Source organism: Agelaius phoeniceus, chromosome 4, assembly GCF_051311805.1.
Source record: "Agelaius phoeniceus isolate bAgePho1 chromosome 4, bAgePho1.hap1, whole genome shotgun sequence".
NCBI classification, from domain to species: domain Eukaryota; kingdom Metazoa; phylum Chordata; class Aves; order Passeriformes; family Icteridae; genus Agelaius; species Agelaius phoeniceus.
Genome location: NC_135268.1, coordinates 64,030,573 through 64,052,551, shown reverse-complemented (window position 1 = coordinate 64,052,551; position 21,979 = coordinate 64,030,573).

Here is a 21,979-nt window from a genome sequence, read left to right as displayed (position 1 = left end):
CAAAATAACTTTTTTTAAGTCAGTAATTTTGTCCGGTGTTGCCATTGTGAATTAGAAGAGAATCAGTTAAATCACCGAAAACTTGATTATGATCAGTTAACCATCTACTGATTCTCATGACTCTCATCCAAAACCCTGTAGAATGGTGAAAAGACATGCAAATCCTAGCATTGGCATAGATTGCACAACCATGATAATAACCCTGTAAGCAACAATATGTATTAGGGAAAAAAAAAAAAACCTGAACAAAAATTGCATCAATGATAATGAAATCAGAAAGCTGAGAGTCCACTACAGTGTTTCAATCAGTCTGCAAAGCAATATAGCATTAGAAAATCAGTATATTTTTTCTGATCCACTGAGTGAAAGTGGATATCTGCCTAATTATTAATTTGGTAGACATGTTTTCATAAACAGCAGCATACTTTTATTAAAGGACCCTAGCTGATGTGCAGAAAATAATAATACCCCATTTTGTAGCCAGAAGCTGTTTAGGTAAGAAAGGAAATTCCCTATGTATTGGCTTTTAAAATTCCTCTGAGGAGACCCAGGAACATCCATCTTCTCTTGACAAGTGATAGTACAGAGAAAAGTTATCAATAAGCACATTTTGATTGCCACAGAAATCAGAAAACACTCTCTGGTAGACTTGATAGAGAACCAAATCCTAAAAGCAAAAGATTTCATGTGAAACCTCTCTATTCCCAGCAGGACTCTGTACCATGAAAATTAGCAGGTGTAATGTCCCAGGCAGTTATTTTCAGATCATATGGAGTACTAAGTGATCTCAGAGATAACCAGGAACAACATATGCACTGATTTAATATGAAATACTTTAATTGTTCTGAGAAAAGGAGTAGGATGCCAATGTCACAGCCTTATTAAATATAGCCTTTCCACTGAACAGGAGAACATTCATGCTTAGATAAAGTAAGAGCTGTGTGGCAGATTACCTAATTGGGAGAAGCAGTTGGGCTCATATCTCCCTCTGCACTGCCACGTCCTGCACATTCACACCCAGCTCTCCCTGCAGCCAGCACCTCCTCCAGCATTCATTAGGTCCTGTAATGTGGTCCTCACTTTCTGCTCACTTAGTCAGCCCCAGCAGGGGAAATATTTGCAGTAGGGTGTCTGCTGTAATAATCCAGCTGGTATTTAGAGTCTGCAGACCACTTTTTCCCTCTGCTGCAGAAGTTCAGTTGTGCGTGGGTGGAATTCATCTTACCCAAATATAGTCCACAGAAAGAAATAAGCACTGCTGGGCAAGATTCTCCTGCTCTATTTTAGGCACTGACCTCAGGATGAGATTTCTGTCACCAAGCCCCTATTTCTCTTCTCTGCCAGTGCAGTGGGCCTGTGATGACTCACTCAGATGTAGGAGTCTACAGCTGGTCTGATGAATGCTGCCTGGAGGCTCTTGAAGGTAAGGGCAAGACCTTGGACTGGAGGTAAATAAACCCTTACAAAAAGCAAATGTAAAAATCAGATGTGAGTGGCAGGCCAGACTGCTGAGGAGATAAACTGCATCAGGACTGAGGCAAGCACCTAACTGCTGGTGCTGGATTTTAAAACAGCCCTGGTACAAATGTTCTGGGATTCAGAAATACCTGAGCTTGTACCTGCTACATTTAATCTTGTTCTGGCGTGCTTTTGTCTGAGTTGTTGTTACACATTGCTAGATGAAAAGTTTGATGTTTCAGTGATTAACAAGGACTTCCTTAAATTTGATAGCTGTTAATAAAGACAAAATTCATTAATTTGAAAGGCAGTAGCTATTCCTTAATAGCAGCTTATGTAGATGAGAGATAGGTGGAAGAGCATGTCATTGAACATCAGCAACATAGGAGGCGGACACTTCACCTGCCTGATAAATTTATCTGAGACTTCTCCCAGCATCTCATTTGTAATAATCTGTATCAACGTCTCTAAAAAAACATTTTTTATATGTATATTGAAAAAAAATAGTTTATTTATTTTACACATTTTAGTTTATTTATCAAAATATTATATTAAAATACATTAATGCACTTATTCCAATATAATTATTTGGGTTTCAGTTTTCTTGGGTTTCTGTTTTTGTTTTGTTTTGAAATTAAAAAATCTTTTAAATTCCATTCTATAAAACAACAAAAATGTCTGTCTTTCATGATTGTCAAGTCTTCCAAAACGTTTTTATGTAGACTGTGGCATTCTCAGCACTCATCAAGGATATCACCAGTGCCAGCAACCAGAGCTGACTGAAGACAAGCTATTCAAATGAGACGTTTCTGACTCAGGAAAATAAAAAGTATCACAGCAATCCAACAACAGATTAGAAACTCCAGAAGACTGGAGTTTCTAGAAACTCCAGAAGACTGGAGTATTACAGCAATCCAACAACAGATTAGAAACTCCAGAAGACTGTTAAATATAGCTTTCCTATTTAAGAGTGTTAAATAGGAAAAGGCTTAAGGACCAATATACAAATCCAAACAATAACAAAAAGCCTAGTATTCCTGAGAGGAAAAGAAATTCTTGAGCTGTTCATTCTTTCAGAAAAAGGGTGGATTTATACCTTGAATGGTAACATACACAATCTACATTACAGCTAAATGGAATAAAAAGCATTTCACACAAATTCAGAATCATATTCTATCATTAAAATCTCACTTCTGAAAACATGTAAGAGTTTCTTTAGAAGAAAGTTGGAAATCTTTGTGCAGTTACTGTGTACCTTTGCCTCATTCCAAGGCAATAAACTCTTATGTTTTGGGAAGCAGAAGCTGCAATCACAGAGCTAGATTCCTTTCCTCCAAAACTTCATTGCCATCTCTGTGAAACTTGAGGCATGGCAAAGCATAAGGTAGAAAGATGAAGTCTGAAATCAAACACTGTTAAGTATTAAAAGTTATATTGAATAGTCAGTTGAACTGCTGAAAAGTTTACATCATTGCACACTCACACATGAGCACCAGTTGATGTTCCAGTACTATTAGACAAAAAAGCTGATCTATTTCTTTTAATTTTGATCACATCACTTCTCCAACTGTACAACATGAGCAGCACTCTAAAATCAGCGTGCATTGCACTTGCTTTGTAGCAGAAGAATTTGGCCTAATTTTTAAAGAGCTTTCTAAGAGCTTCTTCAACTGCAGAAATTAGCCCACTTTCCTCATAGTCTAAATATCTGACAGAGCCAATTTTTTTACCATAGTCACAATACAGTTTGTAAGATACTTTTGCAAAGATTCAACTTTATTTCCCTAATTATACATTTGATAGGAGCTTGGCATTCCAACTTAGTTCCTGAAGCCTTAAGATTGTTACAGCTACTTATTCCAAACAATTTCTGGACTATATTCCCAGAAATTTCAGGGATAACCTACAATCAATTGATTTGATTTCCAGAGTTTTGAATAAAGCATTGGATTCCTTTTCATGCAGAGCTGCACTGAGTGCTCATTGCACAAGCATGACCACGACAGTGCATTCAGGTTTGTTCACCCAGCTGTGGATGTCTGTAACTGAGGTTTTTTTCAACACTAATGAATATTGGGTTCTAATGCTTTAATACTTGTTTCATACTACTTTTTTTGATGCTTTTCTTTACATTAAAAATTGGAGTAGATGAAGTCTTGTAGTAAAATAATTGTCTCTTTTCACTACTAGGAAGCAGTGAGTGAGTACAGGAAAAAACAGTCCTGCAGTATAGAACAAATTCATTAAGCTTTTAGTTGTCTAAATCTATGCAGAGTTTTGTGCATTTATTTCACAAGCAAAGTGTCATCACTTTAAAGCCACCCACTCCCTCTCCTCTCTCTCTGTGTTTTCCAAAATGGTTTCCCTGTTGGTCTTTGACATACATGACCATTTGATAATGGAATTTTCTGTGAATTTCCTTCCTTTTATTCCATGATTTACTGGTAGTTCTAATGTTCATGCTTACATTCTCTTTAAGAAAAAAAAAAAGGAAAAAAGAATATGAGAGAGGAGAAGGGATAAGAGAAAAGGATGAAGAAAGAAGTAGGAAGGAAAAATAAGAAAGAGGAGGAGGGGAAAAAGTATTTTCATGAAGAATCATTAAGATTTGAATGCAGCTGCATTTTTATCTCTTACAAGAAAAAAATACAATTCTATACATGACTTGTATAGAATAGCCCTCCAAGGATAGCACTCCAAGGCATGGAGTTGAATATTGATGTCACAATATTTTCCCTTAGAAAACAGAATTGAATGAATTTGGCACAATGCAATATTGCAACATTCACTTTTTGTCATCTTTCATATTTTTGCTTAGCTGAAAAGAGAAAATTATTCTGTGGAGCTGAATCCAAATACAAGACAAATGTATTTATTGCACTTGCTGTATAGATGTACAGGTAAATTACTCTGAATGCCCATGTAACAGAAAGTGATTTGTTTAAATGGAAAAGCTTTTGTGTTTATTCTGTGAGACATGAAAATGTATCACTGAACACATGATTGTGCTGAAGTAAGAGGCATTTGAAGCACACAAACATGCCACATCTCCTGAACGGACAGAGTTCTTGGATGCTTTTGCAAACACTCAATATTTCAGAGGTGTGTCAAGTCCTAATTCATGTTCTTTTTTAATAATATTGTCCAAGAAGCAGCACTTTTAAAGAAGTTTTTAGCCACAAGTGAAGCCTTATTGAAAAAAAAAAAAAAACAAACCAGAAAGCAGCTCTGTGTTTTCATCAACAGCTATTTTGAAAGTCCCCAGCTTTCATAAATTGAAATATCTGCAATCATGATCTGGCCCCACTGACTCCATGAGCTGGCAGTGGAGCAGAGCAGGGAACTCAGCCCCACTCTCAGCCATCTGCAGCTTCAGCAGCCACAACCCTGTCAGCAAAGACTCACACCAGGGAAACTGCCTGGTAGAGAAAGAGTAGTATTTAGTCCACTAAAGTGCAATTCTAACACAGCCCTATTACTTTAAGGACTCAAAATCCTGTCTTTGCATGCTAGTTTACTTTAAACTCACTTGCACATCACAGTGATTAGTCCAGACACATTCTCTGTGTTTTAGAAACCACAACCAAGAAAATATCAACATTTGCACAAGCACTTAGACACGTAAATGCACTTTAAAATCCAGCTCTGAGACTTTTGCCAGCAGCTCGTGTCAGCTGGTTCAGCTCCTTACCAGCAGAATTGTTAACTCACTCCTCTGGGTGTGTGCATCAGCTGCCTACAGGTCAGAGTGGAGCATTCCCAGGGGACACCCAGAGCAGTGCAGACTGTGTGCCAGCCTCCTTTCCCAGGCAGAAATCAATGCCACTGATAATATGTTCCATTAATAAAGATAATGCCCAGAGACTTCATTCAAAATCAAATCATGAGAAATTATATTGATTTCTTCCTGAAAGAGAATAAACCTGAGAAAGAGCTTGCAAACCCTACACTGTAACACTCTTTTCTACCATATTCAAGAGGTTAATACAAATAAGATTTGCTATTATAGTGTCTGTGTCAGAAGGTGATAGACCTGGAAATAACTCTTTTCTGATGAAAGGGAGAAACAGGGATTAGTAATTCTGGGAAAATGACCTCTGTGTTGTAGATTTAAACAGATTAAGAGCTAGCAGTGCAGCAAAATCAAATATTGATAAATATTGAAAGCCATTTCTAGTTTTAAAGCTATCCCAGTTAAAAATTACTTGAGTTACTTGAGTTTTATGGTCAGACTTTTTTTGAGAGGCATGTTCTTGACACATTTTTGGGGACTGCATTGAGTAACAATGTAAAAAGGGAAAAATTAGCAAGAAGAAGCAATAGGGTTCCTAATGAAGTATATAAGTAAAGTGGCAGCTGTCTTTGCATGGAAGAGAATGGGAATTGTTCAATAATTTTGCCTTCAAGAAACAAAAAAGGAGTGAAATAGGAATGACCACTATTAAAAATAGCTTAGCTGCACTTCTAAATACTTTTAATCTGTGAATGTCATGACAAGATTATTTTGCTAGTTCAAGTTAGTGAGGAGCAAAGTGAGCCAGGAAGAATGTGAGATAGTTACTGGATTATGTAGATGTGTAGTGGGATAACCCTGGCTGGATTCCAGGCACACACCAAAGTCCCTCTATCCCTGCCCTCTGCAGCCCTGTGAGGGAGGGAAAATACAATGAAAGGGTCATGGTTTGAGATAAGGACTGGGAGAGATCACTCACCAAATACCATCACAGGCAGAGCAAACTTGAATTAGTGATACTAATTGGATTTATTACTAACAAAATCAGAGCATGAGAATGAGAAACAAAACCTTTAAAAAAGTTCCTCTCAGCCCTCCCTCATTCCCAGCTCTTCCTCCTCCCCCCAGAAGCACACAGAGACAGGGAATGGGGGTTATGGTCAGCTCATCACACACTGTTCCTGCTGCCTGCTCCACCCTGGGGTCCCTCCCATGGGACAGAGTCCTCCATGAACATCTCCAACGTGAGTCCATCACCAGGGCATCAGTCCTCCCCAGACTGCTGCAGTGTGGGTCACTCTTCCCTCTTGGACCCAAGGTAAGTCACTCTTCTGTGTTGGCTCTGCTGGTCATGGGCGAAGCTTCTGGCAGCTTCTCACAAAAGCCACCCCTGTATCTCCCCTGCAACCAAAACCTGGCCATCAAAACCCAAACCAAACCCAGAAGCTACTTGATTTCCTTCTTTGACAAATGAGCAGACAGAAACAGGGAAATGTTCAATGAACACAGAAAGGACCTGGTTCATCACTCTGTGAGGCTGGAAAGTTACTGCACAGCTTTCTGGTATTCTGTCTTGTTTAGTCTTCCCTGTAATCAAGGGACTACAACTATTAAACTTGGTAATAAAAAAGAGAATGCTTAAGCTTGAATAAGATAGTAAAAAACAAAAACAAACAAAAAAACCCCCACAAGAACCAATGAAAAAACCCAGAAAATACTTCAGTTAATTCAAGTTGTCCCTGTGAGCTGGCATTGCAGTAGATGAACTCCAGACTTATTTGCTGCCTAAATTATACTGCATTTCTCTAAATAGCATTTCCTGGCTCAGACTGACCCAGAGGAACTCACTCTGACATGCATCAAGAATTGAGTGGTGCAATCTGAAGCAGTTCACAAGTATTGCTTTTGAGAATTATGGGGGACAGGTGAAAACAGAAACCTTGGAAAGAGGTTGTTGCATATCTATTTTTTAAAAAGTGGGTGGAGTAGGAAGGCAGAAATGCCACAACATTAACCTTGTCAGGCTAGTTCTAACACTCAAAATACTGCAACAAAAAACTATTTTACAAGCCCCTAAAGAGCCAGCAACAGCAACACGAATATCTCAAGGCCAACTGATGTCAAACAAAGCATTTTATGCTAAAATAGATCCAAAACACTTAAAAGAAATAGATGTGATATGCTGTGTTTTTACCTTAAAGACCATGAAAACCTACTAATTTGACTTTTTGTTTGAATCAGCTTGGGGAATGTCCTGTAGATGAGGGATCCCAGGCTCAGTTTCCTAAGCTAGTCCTGCCATTAATAGCAAAAAGTCCCTGACTGCTCTCCTGAGCAGCATGTGGGTAAACAGGAGGCATTTTGCTGTCTAACATTAAGGGATTTAAAGTAGCTTGAATACCCTCCTAGAGGTTTTTTTTTTTCTAAATGACTGCTCTAGCTGAAATTGTTAGAAGCTATATACAATTGCCTGAAAACCTAATGCCAAGTGCTATCAGTGTTCACTGTCAAATTAGAAGGATGTCCTGTGACTTCCTGCAAAACTCTGTCCCATTTCTGGCATTTTTCAGTATTTCCATTTATGACTCATACAAGAGCTGGGAGTGCTCCTTATGAAATTTGTATACAATCTGAACTTTAATGTGAGTTTCGAGCTCTACAGGTGTAGAATTAAAATTGATCAGATGGAGTCTGAAATAAATAATTTGGCAAGGACAGGTGAAAAGGTAGGAATAGTCAGCTGCACAAATAGAAGATGGAAACCACTGGATGAAATTAAGTTTTGGAGAAAAGGTTCAGATCTGAAAATTGATGGGTTTGCAGTGTCACACACCTGCACTGTTTCTACCTCCCTCCTTCTGACATTTAGAAGCAGGTGGTTTTTATGCAAGATGTGAAGAAATCCTCACCTTCCCTCCAGCTTTGGCATGGTCTCAGCAGTAATCCTGCCTTTCATCCAGAATATGATAATTAGAGAAAGATGGGAGCACTGGAATACAAATCAGAGAGTGACAAGGATAATCAGAGCCCAAGGAAAAATGGCTTTTCAGGGGCAGTTGAAAGAAATGCAGTTGTTTAGGCTAGAGAACACTGAGAGAAAACAACAATCATGGGACGCATAAAAGGCTCTTGCAATTACTTTGAGAGCATTTCCCAGAGAGGGACACATCTTCCAGGAGTCTGTAACACACTGTTTCTGGTAAGCAAAGCAAATATTTACCTAATACTGGCCTAATTTTGGGTACTGAGTGGATCCATTCTCCTCATCCTAAATGCCTAAGCAGTGTTTCTCGTTATGGGTCACCTTGAGAGGTGATGTACAATCAATCAGTTACAAAATACAAGTGTACATGCTCAGTTACAGGCAAGTAACCAAGCAGGCTGGTGAAAAGCAATTTTTTCCAGTGGAATGCTGTGTATGGAAAACATCTTTGCCTCAAAACAGGACTCACATATTGTAAGTAAAGAGGACACATGGTCTGCAAACTCTTGCAGGTTGGTGATGTAGCAGTGTAGTCAGCTGATGGCAGAAGTTGTTTCCACAGGCCTCCAATCCATGTCAGCTATGGACTTATTAAAGCATATCAAATGAAAACTGAGAAGGGGAAGCAGAGGGGAATGAAATGCATGGCAAAAATTCAGCTACCAGGTGAAGTGGCTTAGACTGTGACCCACCAGCCTTTTGTGGCAGAGAAGCTCCAGGGCAAATGCTTTCCCTCAACACCTCCATCTGTCCAGCTGCACAGCCCTTTCCCCTCCATTAACTTTAGCAGGCTTTTAGACACCTCATTTAGGCAGAGACACCAACTTGCCAGTGATTTATTTAGCTGGAGTTCTGAAATCTACCCTGAGTGCTTGCAGTCATTTTCATGACCCACCCACACCTGTCCTGGATATTTTCTTGATCTTACTTTCCTAGTATTTTCTCTTCATCCATTTCCTTCTCTACCCCTATTTCATGAGTACAAGATTTCATATGAACAGCCAACAACCACCACCCAGGTACTCCTTGCTGTAGTAGAGACCCTTGATATCCTCCAGAAAGGAGCTGAATTACTTAGAAGAAATCTTAGATAAATGAACACAGACATCCTTTGCTGAAGAACTGGTGAATGTGTATATTTTAAGAGCATGTTTTCTGTTGCTGGGGATGAAGGTGGTGAGGATGAAGGTAAGCCTGCCCAACAGCTGCATCTCTGTCTCTCCATGTCTGTGGAGAGGGAACATCTTGCGACAATTGCACGGCAAAGAGCATCCTGTCTCCATCCTGAGATGTCTGCACTCTGCTAAGATGTCTCCTGCCTTCACATTCAATTCATGTTTTGTAATTGAGCAGCTTTTGTCTGTGCTTCCTCTTGCCCAAGCATCAGACAGAATAGCTTTTCTTCCATCTTTTGTAAAGACAGCACTTGTGGTTTTGTAGATGATGCAGGTTTCTGGGGGAAGATTAAAATATTCCAGCAAAACAAAGAAATTCTGACTGAAGCATTTAAATTCCAAGTGTTGAGAGAGGGAACAAACTGTGAGGAGAAAAGAAAGTGCATTCTCATTCTGGGTGCATTTTTCTGCAAACACTCCTCATAACCCTGGGCTTGAATGGCAGCTGAGTAGCAGTGCTGCTTGCAGCAGTGTTTATTACCAGAGGCAAAAGCTTTTGCTATAGCTCTCCCTTTAACTTTTGCAAAAAACATTGTCAGTCACTGTGGAGACATTGACAGAAGCATCAGAGAACGTGTAGAATGTAAATATTCGTGTTGTGGCTGTAAAACAGACAAACTAAAAAGGCCTAACTTCTCTGGAGTTCTTGGGGAGTGAACCTCAGAGCTGTGAACCCACAGAATGAGCTGCTCCCCAAAACATCTGGGTGTAGGGACCAGCTTCTTTCTTCAGCAGAACATTATTAATCATAATGAAAGCTGATTATATTGTGGGTAATAAGGGGTATGCTATCACAAAACTGTACACACACACAGAGATCAGCACTTTCCCCCATTTCTTACATCACTTCCTAAAAATCCACCTGCAGAAAGGCTCTTGTCTGGCAATCTTCCAGATGGGAGTCTGTCCACACAGAGGCCTTCTACAAGAAAACACAAACAGAAATGCTCTTGACAAATAACCTAAAAGAATCTGGCATCTATGCTGTGACCCAGCAAATGCATGCAAAAGCACCTGTCAGACTATTTGAGGGGAAAGGATTAGCATATCTGATAAACACATGGAAGGAAGGTGATTTCCTCAAAGGTTGGCTACCAATTTTTAATAGGACCTATTCCCCTCTACGTGAAGGTTGGGCTTGGTGATCTTGGAAGTCCTTTTGGACCTTAATGAGTCTATGATTCTGTGACTATGCATTAAATAATTTGCATTTTTAGCAGGAACACACTGGTTTGATTCAGCCTTGCAAGGTAATGTCCCTGCCCTTCCACCACCTTGCCTGCACTGCCTGTGGCAGAGCCTAAAAGATGCATTTCACAGGGCTGACAGGCTCCCCACCAGGCAGCCAGGTGTCTAACAAGCCTGGAAGTCTGATCTTGACTGGTATTTGCAGAAATTCACCTTCCATAAGTTTGCCTTACAAGTATTTTGGGCTCAGAATCACTGGGGCACCCTCTTCATACTGCAGTCAAGTTCAGGGGTTATACTTGTCATTTAAATCCAGACCCATGTATCTTCCAAAAAGAATATTCCAGTGCAGACAAAAACTGTCTTCATGGCAAGAGGAGTCACATGTGGATCCCATGGGTTCAGACCTGTCCAACTTCTCAGGGCTGTTGCCTATCAATGGGCAGCTGGGAACAGCAAGTGCATACAAGAGCTGTTTGCTTCAGGAGGTGGTAAAATCTCCCCCAGAAGACTTTTTAAGGATAGGGTAGATTTGTCAGACATGTTATAGGAAGAGCAGACAGGGCAGAGACCACCTGACCTCTGCAAGCTCCTCTGACCCATGCTGATTTTTTTCCAGGTCACTGGACAGAGCACTGTCTAGTTCCATTTCAGATTTCTGGGTGCTGGTTACATCCCCTGCATTTGAAGCTGTTGAGATCCAGGCAGATTTGAAGCAAATTCTTTCCAAAGCAAACTTGCAGAAAAGGGTGGACAGATTAAATGAGCAGTTTGCAGAGGAAAAGCTTTGTGCAACTCTTCAGGAAATCCTTGCATTAGCAGTGGAATAAAACTGTTCTGCTTGCCAGGCACTGACAAATGGGAAAAGTGCAAACAATTTAAATAGAAAAGTAGAGATGAGAAGGGAGAGATCACAGGGTCAGCTGCCTCAAAAACGCAGTAACATGTGTCCTGCCACTTAGAGCAGGTCTGAAGAGGCTGAAGTACTCAGGTCTTTGACCCTAAATATGTGTCTGAGAAGCAGCTCAATGTAAGAGATCTCATTTAAGTGATGCTAAACTGGAAAATGTATGCCTCCTGAAGATGCAGCCTGCAGTGTACTCACAGAGCTGACAAATGAGGAAAATGCCAAAGATGCTGCCTCCAAGGCCAATATGGCCCTCCAAGAGCAGCTTCCCAGCATCACTTCAGCCCTTTCTAGGGTCCCTCAGAAGCCAGTTGAGAGTAAGACATTTGGTGGATAAAGCAATTTAGCCACCCAGTCTGCCACCTCTTCCTCATACCAAAAAGAGGTGGGCAGAAGTAAGAGACTTCATCCCAAGCCAGGTGGGCATGGATTTATGTGATGGGATGTTCATGTCTGCCAGTGAAATGCTTACAGTTTAGTCAGAAAAGAGGCCCAGTGAACTCAGTGGAGAAGTAAGAACCTCTTCAGTGAAGGCCTTAAATATTTAGTTGAAATTGAAATACTTTAATGTAATAAACTTCCTCATTTGATATTAGAACTAGTTGTTTCTTTACTGTTATATATAGAAAGCCATACTTCCTCCCCCAGCTAATTTTTGTTGGCATACCAATTTTTCACCTTAGGGCCCAGTTCTGATTACCTTCACACTGATGGCACACATTTGTGTAACAACACTGGCTCTTAACAGCAACAGCTCTCTATTCATGGTGGTATAAGCAAGATAGGAATCTGGCTCTCAAAGCTCTATTTAAACTTGACCTGGATGATTCATGCCTTTGAGATCTCAAAATGAGATTACTGCAAAGTGCTTTATAGCAGGCTGCCAAAAGGGCTAATCCATTCCCTGAAGCTAATGCACAGTACAGCACCTTGATTGTTATCAGAGGTGGGCAGAGAGGGATCTGCCTACTCACTACTTGTCTGTCAGCATTTTCTGCTTTTTAGTGCCTAGGAAAGGTCTACAGTTTTGCTTTTAGCTTTTAAAGCTATTAACAGGCTGGAAATTGATGTTGCCAAGGACATCTGTAAATGTGCCTTGGGGATGTATAAATACTTTATTGTATTGAATTGTTCCCCTTTTTGTTAGCCACAGGAATCCTATCAGACTGACGAGGGTAATTTCCAGTGATGTCTCTCAAACTGAACATGAAAACAAGATGGTCACTCTGCCATGCCTTTCCCCTGGACTCCCCTCCATGAGATCAGATGCTCTCCATGATCCTTTCATGATCAGATTCAAATTAATTTGAATTTGGAGGTTCCCTTGTGAACTTTCTTCTTTTACTACAAAAATTGAAACCATTTCTATCATAACAAAGTTCTCCTCACATGTGATTTTTTTTCTGATCCATGAGGATCAAAACAGAAGCTCACACAACTTAGCATTGTTCCTACAGGCTCTGCAGTGTGCTCCACAGGAGCAGCCAGTGCAGCAGAGATGTATTTCTGCCTGTCATACAATTTGCTCAGAAATCCTTTCCTGTGAGTCCTGGTGTGCATCATTCAGCCTTTGCATGCCTGTGCAGTGGCATAAGGCTTCACGTAGCTGTAAAAGCACTGGGAAACATACAGGAAGGAAAGATAAATGTGTGCTGCAATACAGAAGACCAGAAAACAGTGCTGAAAGTAGGTAGGGATTTGCAGGCTATTGTAGTGCACTGAATTTCCCCAGCTCCCTGCACACATGATGACTCTCTGGGAAGCTCAAATTAGTGTGCATTTTATCAGCCCCTATTCTTTAATAATGTCTCTTTTAATAGGGACAGCTGGATCCAAGGCAATCCCATCAATCAACACTGGCAGCTGTGGCTATGATATTTACTCCTCTGACTCTTTGCTGCACTTGCAGACCTCATGCCTGTGAAATTACATCCAAATTTGAAATGTTTGACAGCAGGAGATTGGTGAGATTTGCTGTCCTTAGAAGGATCTAGGAACAGTCACAGGTGATAGCTCTTGGACATACCTTCACTTCTGCCTCACTGAAGGGAGGCAATAAACTAACATCCCTTAGATAGTGGCTCTGATCCTTACATTGGCTGGCAATTCCCTCATAAAGGTTGATAATTTCAAGAGTTAATGGTTACATTAGCCCTTGGTGGAAAACATTGGCAGCAAACTGTAATATCCCCATGATGAAGTCAGAAAAGAACCCACCTGTAGCATTGCATGTTTCATATATGGGTTTATTGTAAAGTTGGTTAATTTTATAAGTTAAGAATTTGGTTTGACCCTCGGTTCCCCCCATGTTCTCCCTTGTAATGGTTTGTTCCTTCCACCTGTTACCTGTCAATCATTGTAACCATCCCTCTCAGGTTGAGGCTCTTCTATGTCAATCATCCCTCACCTAACATATGATTTGTCCCCTGAGCCTTTTCCCGCCCCCAGACCCTTTCTATTGGTTCAGTGTGTGTCATCCCCGCCTCTGGGTTCTGTTCATTGGTCCCTCATGTCTCCATCCTTCACATCTTTCCCTTTTATAAGTGCCTACCTAAGGGCTTTTACCCAACAGTGTCACTGGGCCCACCTGGGTCAAATAAAGCGCCTTGGCATCCAAACGCGTGTCCACTCCTTCCTTCCTTACCTCAGTGCTTCACAGTCCTGCTCTTGCCGGCATCCAAACGCGTGTCCACTCCTTCCTTCCTTTGCCTCAGTGCTTCACAGTCCTGCTCTTGCCGGCATCCAAACGCGTGTCCACTCCTTCCTTCCTTTGCCTCAGTGCTTCACAGTCCTGCTCTCGCCTGCATCACCACGCCGCAGACAGAGCCACTACTCAGGGGTTCTCACCGAGAACCTGGGAGTGCCGGGATTCACGGCCTCCACCGGTCACTCCGGGAGTGGCTAGCCAGACTGTCAGCTCCAGTAGTGAGACTGCACCCACCTACTTTAATCTCCATTTCATAAATGCCTGAATTTAGAGACCATGCTGTCACATCAGTGATAATGTCAAGCATGCAAATTTACCTTTCTTCCACATCCATTGCTGTGCTTCCTACTTCAGTGTTCAATTTCTGGCATTTTGTTGCCAAAGTAAAAATCCTAAATTATTTTGATTATAATCTCCACTCTTAACTAGTTTCTAATCACAGAATACCTTGTTCCTTTTATGAAAGAAGGATATTATGGCACAAATTTTGGAAGCCAGTAAATAAAGTTATGCATTTTTTTCCTTAGAAACCTTCCATGGCTATGTTTTGTTGAAAAAATAATTTCAAAGGATTCTTTTTGTTTATGGAACCATATTTTGTATCATGCAATAATCTCAAAAGAAACAATTTGTTACTGCTGCCTGTCTGGCATTGATCAGGCCACATCTGGCAGTCTGTCTATGGTATTTGCAGGGATGCCCTGACAAAGGCAGGAATGATGCATCTGACTCCATGTTTTTAGAAGGCTAATTTATTATTTTATTATACTATATTATATTAAAGAATACTATACTACACTATACTAAAGAATACAGAAAAGATAACTTACTGAATGCTAAAAAGATAAAAATGAAAACTGAATGCTAAAAAGATAAAAATGAAAACTCGTGACTCTTTCCAAAAGAGTCCCAACACAGTTTGGCCCCAATTGGCCAAAGAGTCAAAACAACTCACACCAGAATCCAATGGAACAATCACCTGTGGGTAAATCTCCAAACACATTCCACATTAGCACAGCACAGGAGAAGAAAATGAGATAAGAATTGTTTGCCTTTTCTCTGAGGCTTCTCAACTTCCCAGGAGAAAAATCCTGGGCAAAGGGATTTTTTCAGAGAACATGAATGCCACATTTGTCCAGCCCTGGGCTCCCAGTACAGGAGGAAGCTGCACAAACCTGAGCAGCCTCCCCTGCAGACAGCCTGGGGCTGGGGTACAATGTGTGAAACAAGGCTAAGGCAGCTCTCCCTCCTCAGCATGGCAGGAGCAGCCCTGGCTGCTGGGCTCAACTATCTGAAAAGGAGGTAAGGAAAACACAGAGCCAGGCTCTTGCCAAGATGTTTAACAGCAGGACGTGAGGAAACTGTGACAAGGTGCAAAAAAACCCAGGGAAACTCCAGCTAGATGCTTGGATAGAAAACTTACAAGAAACGACATAAAGTGAGAAAACAAGCCCTGAGACTGTGGAATATCCAGCCTTGGAAATACTCAAAACTCAGCTATATGAAACCATTAGCTCAATGTTCTCTGAAGCCAGGCTTCTGCTCTGAGCAGGGTATTGAAGCAGACAACTACACAGGTCCCTTCTGACCAAAATTATTGTGCGATTCTGTCTATCTGACCTTTTTTGCTTTAAGTGCTCTTTGAGATCCCTATTTGGGAAAAAAAAAAAAAAAACAAGGAGAAACATAGGTCTTCCTTGTAGAAAGCAATCACTGTTAATGAAGCCAACCCCCTTCGTGTAAGGGGCACGAGAAGCCCAAAGGTACATTCATACACGTACATCCAACCAAACCTTACTGAAAGTGGAAACAGGGGAAAAAAACAGCAGATTTTTAAAAGCAAACCTAAAAGTCCTCTAATTTCATCAAGTCCAAGCAGAAATGTAAAAGAATATTGTCATCTTTTTGCAGGGGTTCTATACTGTTGTCTCCTTATTGCAAAAGTTCCATACCTTCTTGGTGTTTCTTGCGGGCAGGTCCTCAGAGCACGGCCTCTCACCTCTTCACAAAGCAGCCAACTGACTCTAGTTCCCTTCTCAACCACCCAACCCACTCTTTTATAGCATCTTCTTCTCATTGGTTACAGCTGTGGCCTCTTAAAGTCAGACCTGTTCCTAATCTTTGATAATTGTCCCAGCTGCAACTCCTTAGGGTAAGATTACTTTTCTATACTACCTTTATTTTCTTATATTCTATCCCCCTGCAAGAGAATTTGGTCATAATTTTCATATCATAATTTTGTATTCTCAAATCCTCAGATGAGCCTTAAGACTAAGGAGGAGTCATGTCTGAAAGTAAGGGTTGAGACAAAGAGCTATCAACTCTGAATGTGTATAAGGGATTGCTGGAGGTCTGAGATTATCTCCAAAATGTTATTTCTAAGTGTTTCAAAACTTTTTGGCCATATCACTTTGTTAACCTCCTCTTCCCTTCCTCTCCCACCTCTTTTTGTGCCTTTATCTATGGAAGCTGTTCCACAGAGTTGTGCCAGTGACCATGTCTGCAAAGCAGTGAATGCACAACTCCCCAGGGAATAATCACCTGCAGTAAGCTTTGACTGGAATAGCAGTGAGTTCAGGAGTCCCAGAAATAGCCAAGGTCTTCCTAAGAAATGAGAGACAAAGGAAAATACAACCTAGAAAAAACATAGGCAAAATATAGGGTTGTGAAAAGTCCCACAGCATCTCAGACTGCTGTTTTTGTTTTCTACAGATGCTTCCTTTGATATTCCTCCAAGAGTTTTGAGCATTTACTCCATAATAACTATTATTATGTATTATTATTACTGAAGGCCTGGATGGCATTCAGAGGTTTTAAAATAGCCATCTCTTACACAATGTTTTGCAGTTTCTCTCTCTTCATGTTTTAAATTTTGTCCAATGGAGTCTCAAACTCTCAAGGAACAGAATGACCTGAGAGGCCCTTGCATAAGCCCCTCACATGGGTGGTTTTTTAAGTGTTAACTTTCACATAATTCACCATGAAAGGAGTTAAAAAACACCTGAATATGCAAAAAACCTATGCCTGAAACAAAGACAGAACCAAACTTCAGCTAGGCTAATGGATACTGCTTCTCAGTTTTCCCTAAATTTATCTAACAAGGATTATAACGGCAAGTGACTGTTCAAAGACAACTTCCACAATTTTTTCATGGCCTCTACTGATGAAGAACACAGCAATGGACTCAGCTCTGCCCTTCAACAGCAGCACACAATACACAGGATTTTTCAGAGAATGCCATGTGTTCCAGGAACTGAGAAAATAGCACTACTGTAGTTTGTGATGACCCTAAATCATTGGACTTTGTCCTGCTCTTTCCCAATAGCTCTTGAAAGGATTTCTCCAGGTTTCTAGATGTCTTTTTGCATCCCAGGCACACTTCTTACATGTCCTCCCACTCTGAAGCTATTTATTGTACCAGGCTCTGTGCTTTTCTGCCTGAAATTCCTCCACTTTCTGAAGAGGGATTTTCCTATTAAAAAGATTCTTTCATGCCAGGAAAAGGTTAAAGATTTACCATGCATCAGCTGGGCTGTGGTAGTTTAATATGTGCATATTTTTAGTTTGTTTTAAACAGAGTAAAATCTCAACAAAACTCATTGCCACTTCATATAACCCTTCTCTAATCATGGGTTAAGCACATGCATGCAATTACTGATAACTCTTATCATCTGCCAGTCCTCAGAGAAGATATTCTTACCTGCACATTGATTTATAACTAATGATTTGGACCAGGTTTTGCACTTGCCTTGCACTGGGGTGAAAGCCTGTACTCTGAAATCATTGCAGCTATTTAGGTGAGCAACTGCCTGCCAGCTTGAACAAGGGATTCCTCACAGAGACTCCTAATCCATCATAATCCATCCTTCAATTTGGTAACAAACAGTGATTTTGAAGATCTGACTTGTATTGAAATTCAATGTCTTTCCATCTGCTAGCCAAATTTGTACAGTAATACAAACACACTTGGTATCTAAAGAGCATTCATTGCTTGCATGTCACTGTCCTTGCACTTTAATGTTCTAGAGATGATTTAGGGGCATCTGCCATTTTTCCTTGATTTAGGAAAGATTTAGAGATTTAGCAAAGACTTTAGTTTGTGGGCTTAAAATCCCTTACAAAACCCCAGGTTTTGTGTGCCTTGTATTTAAACCAACGTCCTTGAAGAGCAGATATTTACATCAATAGAGGTGAAGGTACCTTTTGTTTAATGACTACAGAAAGAGATTTAGGCTACATTTTTCTTTTATGTCCAGGGGACCATATCTTCCACATAGCTAGGAAGAGCTACCTGAAATTTTTTTGAACTTTTCAACCTGCTGGTTCTCCACTCCCACATCTCCATCAACAAGAGCTGGAGGAGCGTGAGATAAATGCAAACACACAGAATGCAACTTCAGAGCCCAGATTTCCTTCTGCCTGTGGAGAAGCTGCAATTATGCCTCTCTGATTAAAAGAAAATCTGCAGCAGCCAAGCACTGATCAAGTTTGAGCAGCCTAATGACTTTGCTAGCACATGATGTTTGATAACAATCTCCAGCAGACCACTGATGACACAGATCCCTCTTCTTGGAAGGGAGTGATAAAGCCCCCTGTTCCAGCTGATTAACTTGTACATAGCAGGCCATGATCCAACTGTTCCTTAGCCACCTGTGCAAGTGAAATGTGGCTCTGCTCCTGCAGTAATTTAGCTCCTAATATTTTCAGCCTGATAAAAAGCAGACCACCTCATCTAATGGCAATTTTTACATAATGCTTTTTATTTTCAAGCCAGCCTGCCCACCTTATATTGCATATAAGCCATGGCTGTATTTACTACCACAATGAACAACTGCATCTCCTCCAGAATTAAAATCTAATGACACATAAACAAAATCATGCCCTTATATTCCTACAGATAAAACTTAGATCTATATCTTAATTAGGAAATAACTGTGTCTTCATCTAGAGAACAAGTAAGTAAGTTCTAGTAGATCTTAAGTTCATGTAAACTCTGGGTAATTTAAATTGAGTTTTTTCTATGATGAATGTTTACATTTATCATATGATAGAAGTGGTTGGGATTCACACCTGCACAAGTAGCTACCAACACATGGACAAGAATTCTCACCTTTCCAAACATCAGTAACAATTCCTGCCTTTGCATGGTTGCAATACCTTTGCATGGCTGTCTGAGCAAGAAACCATGAAAAAGTAATCCCACAGTGACTGTGAACTGACTCATTCAATCCCTGCATGGTTCAAACATACACAGAATATGTATACAGCAGTCCTCTTGCTGGTTTTGCTTCCTAAGCTTCTAGTTTATGTTCTGGAAATGTACTCACTTTCCACCATATAAAAAAATCTGGAAAAAATCAGAAGTATGGAGTTGAAGTGCTACTTTCATCCTTCATTTTTATATCCTTTAATATAGCAATAAAATGAAAGCAGTTCCATGCTGAGGACCCAAAGGCTATGGGGCACTAAAACCAATTAAATGGCAATCAAGCCTTCAAAGCAGATATGTCAAAGGCCTTGAGCTGCTTCTGAGGAGAAAACATTCAGTAACTCTCTATTTATACAGTTTAAAACATCATAAGCATTTTCTCTGAGGAATTTACACAAACAAAACCATAGCAATTCACTAAATATTCAAACAAGGTGATTTCAAAAATCAGACAAAACCTAAATATTTATTAATTGCACTGTTGAACCTCAAGTGCTGAGAGCATATTTTAGCTCCCTAAAGCAAATTCTGAAGCTAGATAATCAATACTCAAGCAAACTACTGATTTGTTCCATAAACATGAATGCACTCACATGCTTTGCAGTGTAAGGAAAAAGTGACATTCCCAGAAAATGACTAAGTTCAAATACTACATCTCCTGGCAAGAAAAGTTTGAAATTCTGCCAGCTGTGTGCAGAAGATCACCTAGCATGACTTTGATTTCTAGAGGTAGTAACAGACTGATTTCTTTCCCTGCAACAGATTTAGCCAAACAGGTTTTATGCCAATTTTTCTACTGAAGTAACTGGGGGAAAAAAAAAAATCCAAGAACAAAAAAAAGCCAAAACCATACTCATTTGGCAGAAAAGAGAGGAAGTTTGCAAGAAATATGATTAAAGAGAAAGTGAAAATTTTAGATACAGATAAAAAATATGACTGTATTACCTCAGGGGCTTTTTTTCAATAAGAGATAAGCGTTAAAAGTTTCATTCTGGACCTGAGTTTGCTGCCTAACAGCTTAAACCTTTACATTTGGCCAAAAGAAATGCAAAATGCCACCATTTTAATTTGATGCTATTTGAAAGTCTCACAGATGGAAGTGATTCCACAAAATATAAAGCAATTTGGAAACAAAAGCTGCTGGTTTACATCCCCAAGTGAGCATTCAGGCAGACTCACCCAAACAATGATGCTCAGTTTAACCAAACTACCTGATGAGGAGAGATGCCCTTTCCACCAGAGAAATCCCACCTCCACAAAGTATTTTAATCAGTTTTTAAAAGAGCAAAAAACCTCAAAGCAGGACTTCTTTTGTCAGAAAGAACCTGCCCCTGTTCTGGGAAGGTAACCCAGGAAGCAGGGCCAGAGGAAGGAATTCACTTTGGACCCTGCCACAAAGTGGAGAGCTTTGAAATACGTCAGGTTTGGTCACCCACAGCAGAAAGAAACCATTGTTTGCTGCCAATATCTGAGTGTGTGCACAGAGGGAAGGTTTTTGCAGCAGCTGGTGAATGCAGCACCTCCTGAGTGCCTTGGAGACCCTGCTAAGTTCCTTGCAGAGTAAAGCCCTGAGATTCTTGTCAGCACGTCTTCACTTTGTATTTGCCTGGCAATTTTCCAGCTCCCTTCCCACCCAGCCTGGAAACCTGCCCAGAGTGTAGGATGCTAGCAAGAATCATTTGGCTTGTGCTGTTTGGCTTTGTTGTCAACAGTTGGGTTTCAACTCTGCCGTACATCTGGCACGGTTTTGCAGGCTCATGCTGCTGCTCACATTTTCTCAGTAATCCCCCATGTTAAAGGTGGGAAGGGAAAGAGAGTATTCTCCTAGACTGTCCATGTTTGAGAATGTTTTGTTCTTCTCAGAGTGGACATCCTGACAGAAATCTTTGTTTTTCTTTTTTCACTGTGGTATTTCCCCTCCCAGGAGAGCAGAGCATCAGGAGGCAATAACCAAGAGAAACCTCCATAGAGAGGATCCATCCTCTGGCCCTTTCGTGGCTCCTCCTTTCCTTCACATGAACATTTTCCCCCTTTTCACATATCCCAAGCCTTTCCCATTCTTCAATCATAAAGTGTACCTGGAGGAAAGGTACAGGAGAGCTGCCCTCTGTGCCTTCCACCTGCAGGCAACTTGCTGGTCCCAGAACCAAGCTTCAGCCTCCATCCAATCACTGCTGACACCTGCCAGGAACAAGCAAGGCCTATCGTGGTCTGGTCCCAAGACATGTGGGCAAAAAAGGTAAAATGACCAACATAAATGTTAACTGAGAGCAGTAACTGCTTTGGTTTGGGTTTTTTTCTCATCAACTTCACAAGACCTATGTCTGCATTGACTGGATCTTCAAGAAAGCATCATTTACCTATGACTTGGTACCTGAGAGAGGTGGAAATGACATGAAGAGCCCACCAAGCCCTCTTGTAGCCCTCCAAGTTGTCTCAATTCTAGGAAAGAAGGAGCTGATGATTCTCCTGGCAAGCTCAATCTTTTCATGCCCATCTTGGGCATTTTGCCTCAGCCATGCTCAAAAACTGTTCTGCCAGTGGCAGGAGTTTTGGGGAAGCCCCAAAAAATTGTTTTCACCCCAGGACATCCAAAATATACACCTCTGTTTGTTGCCC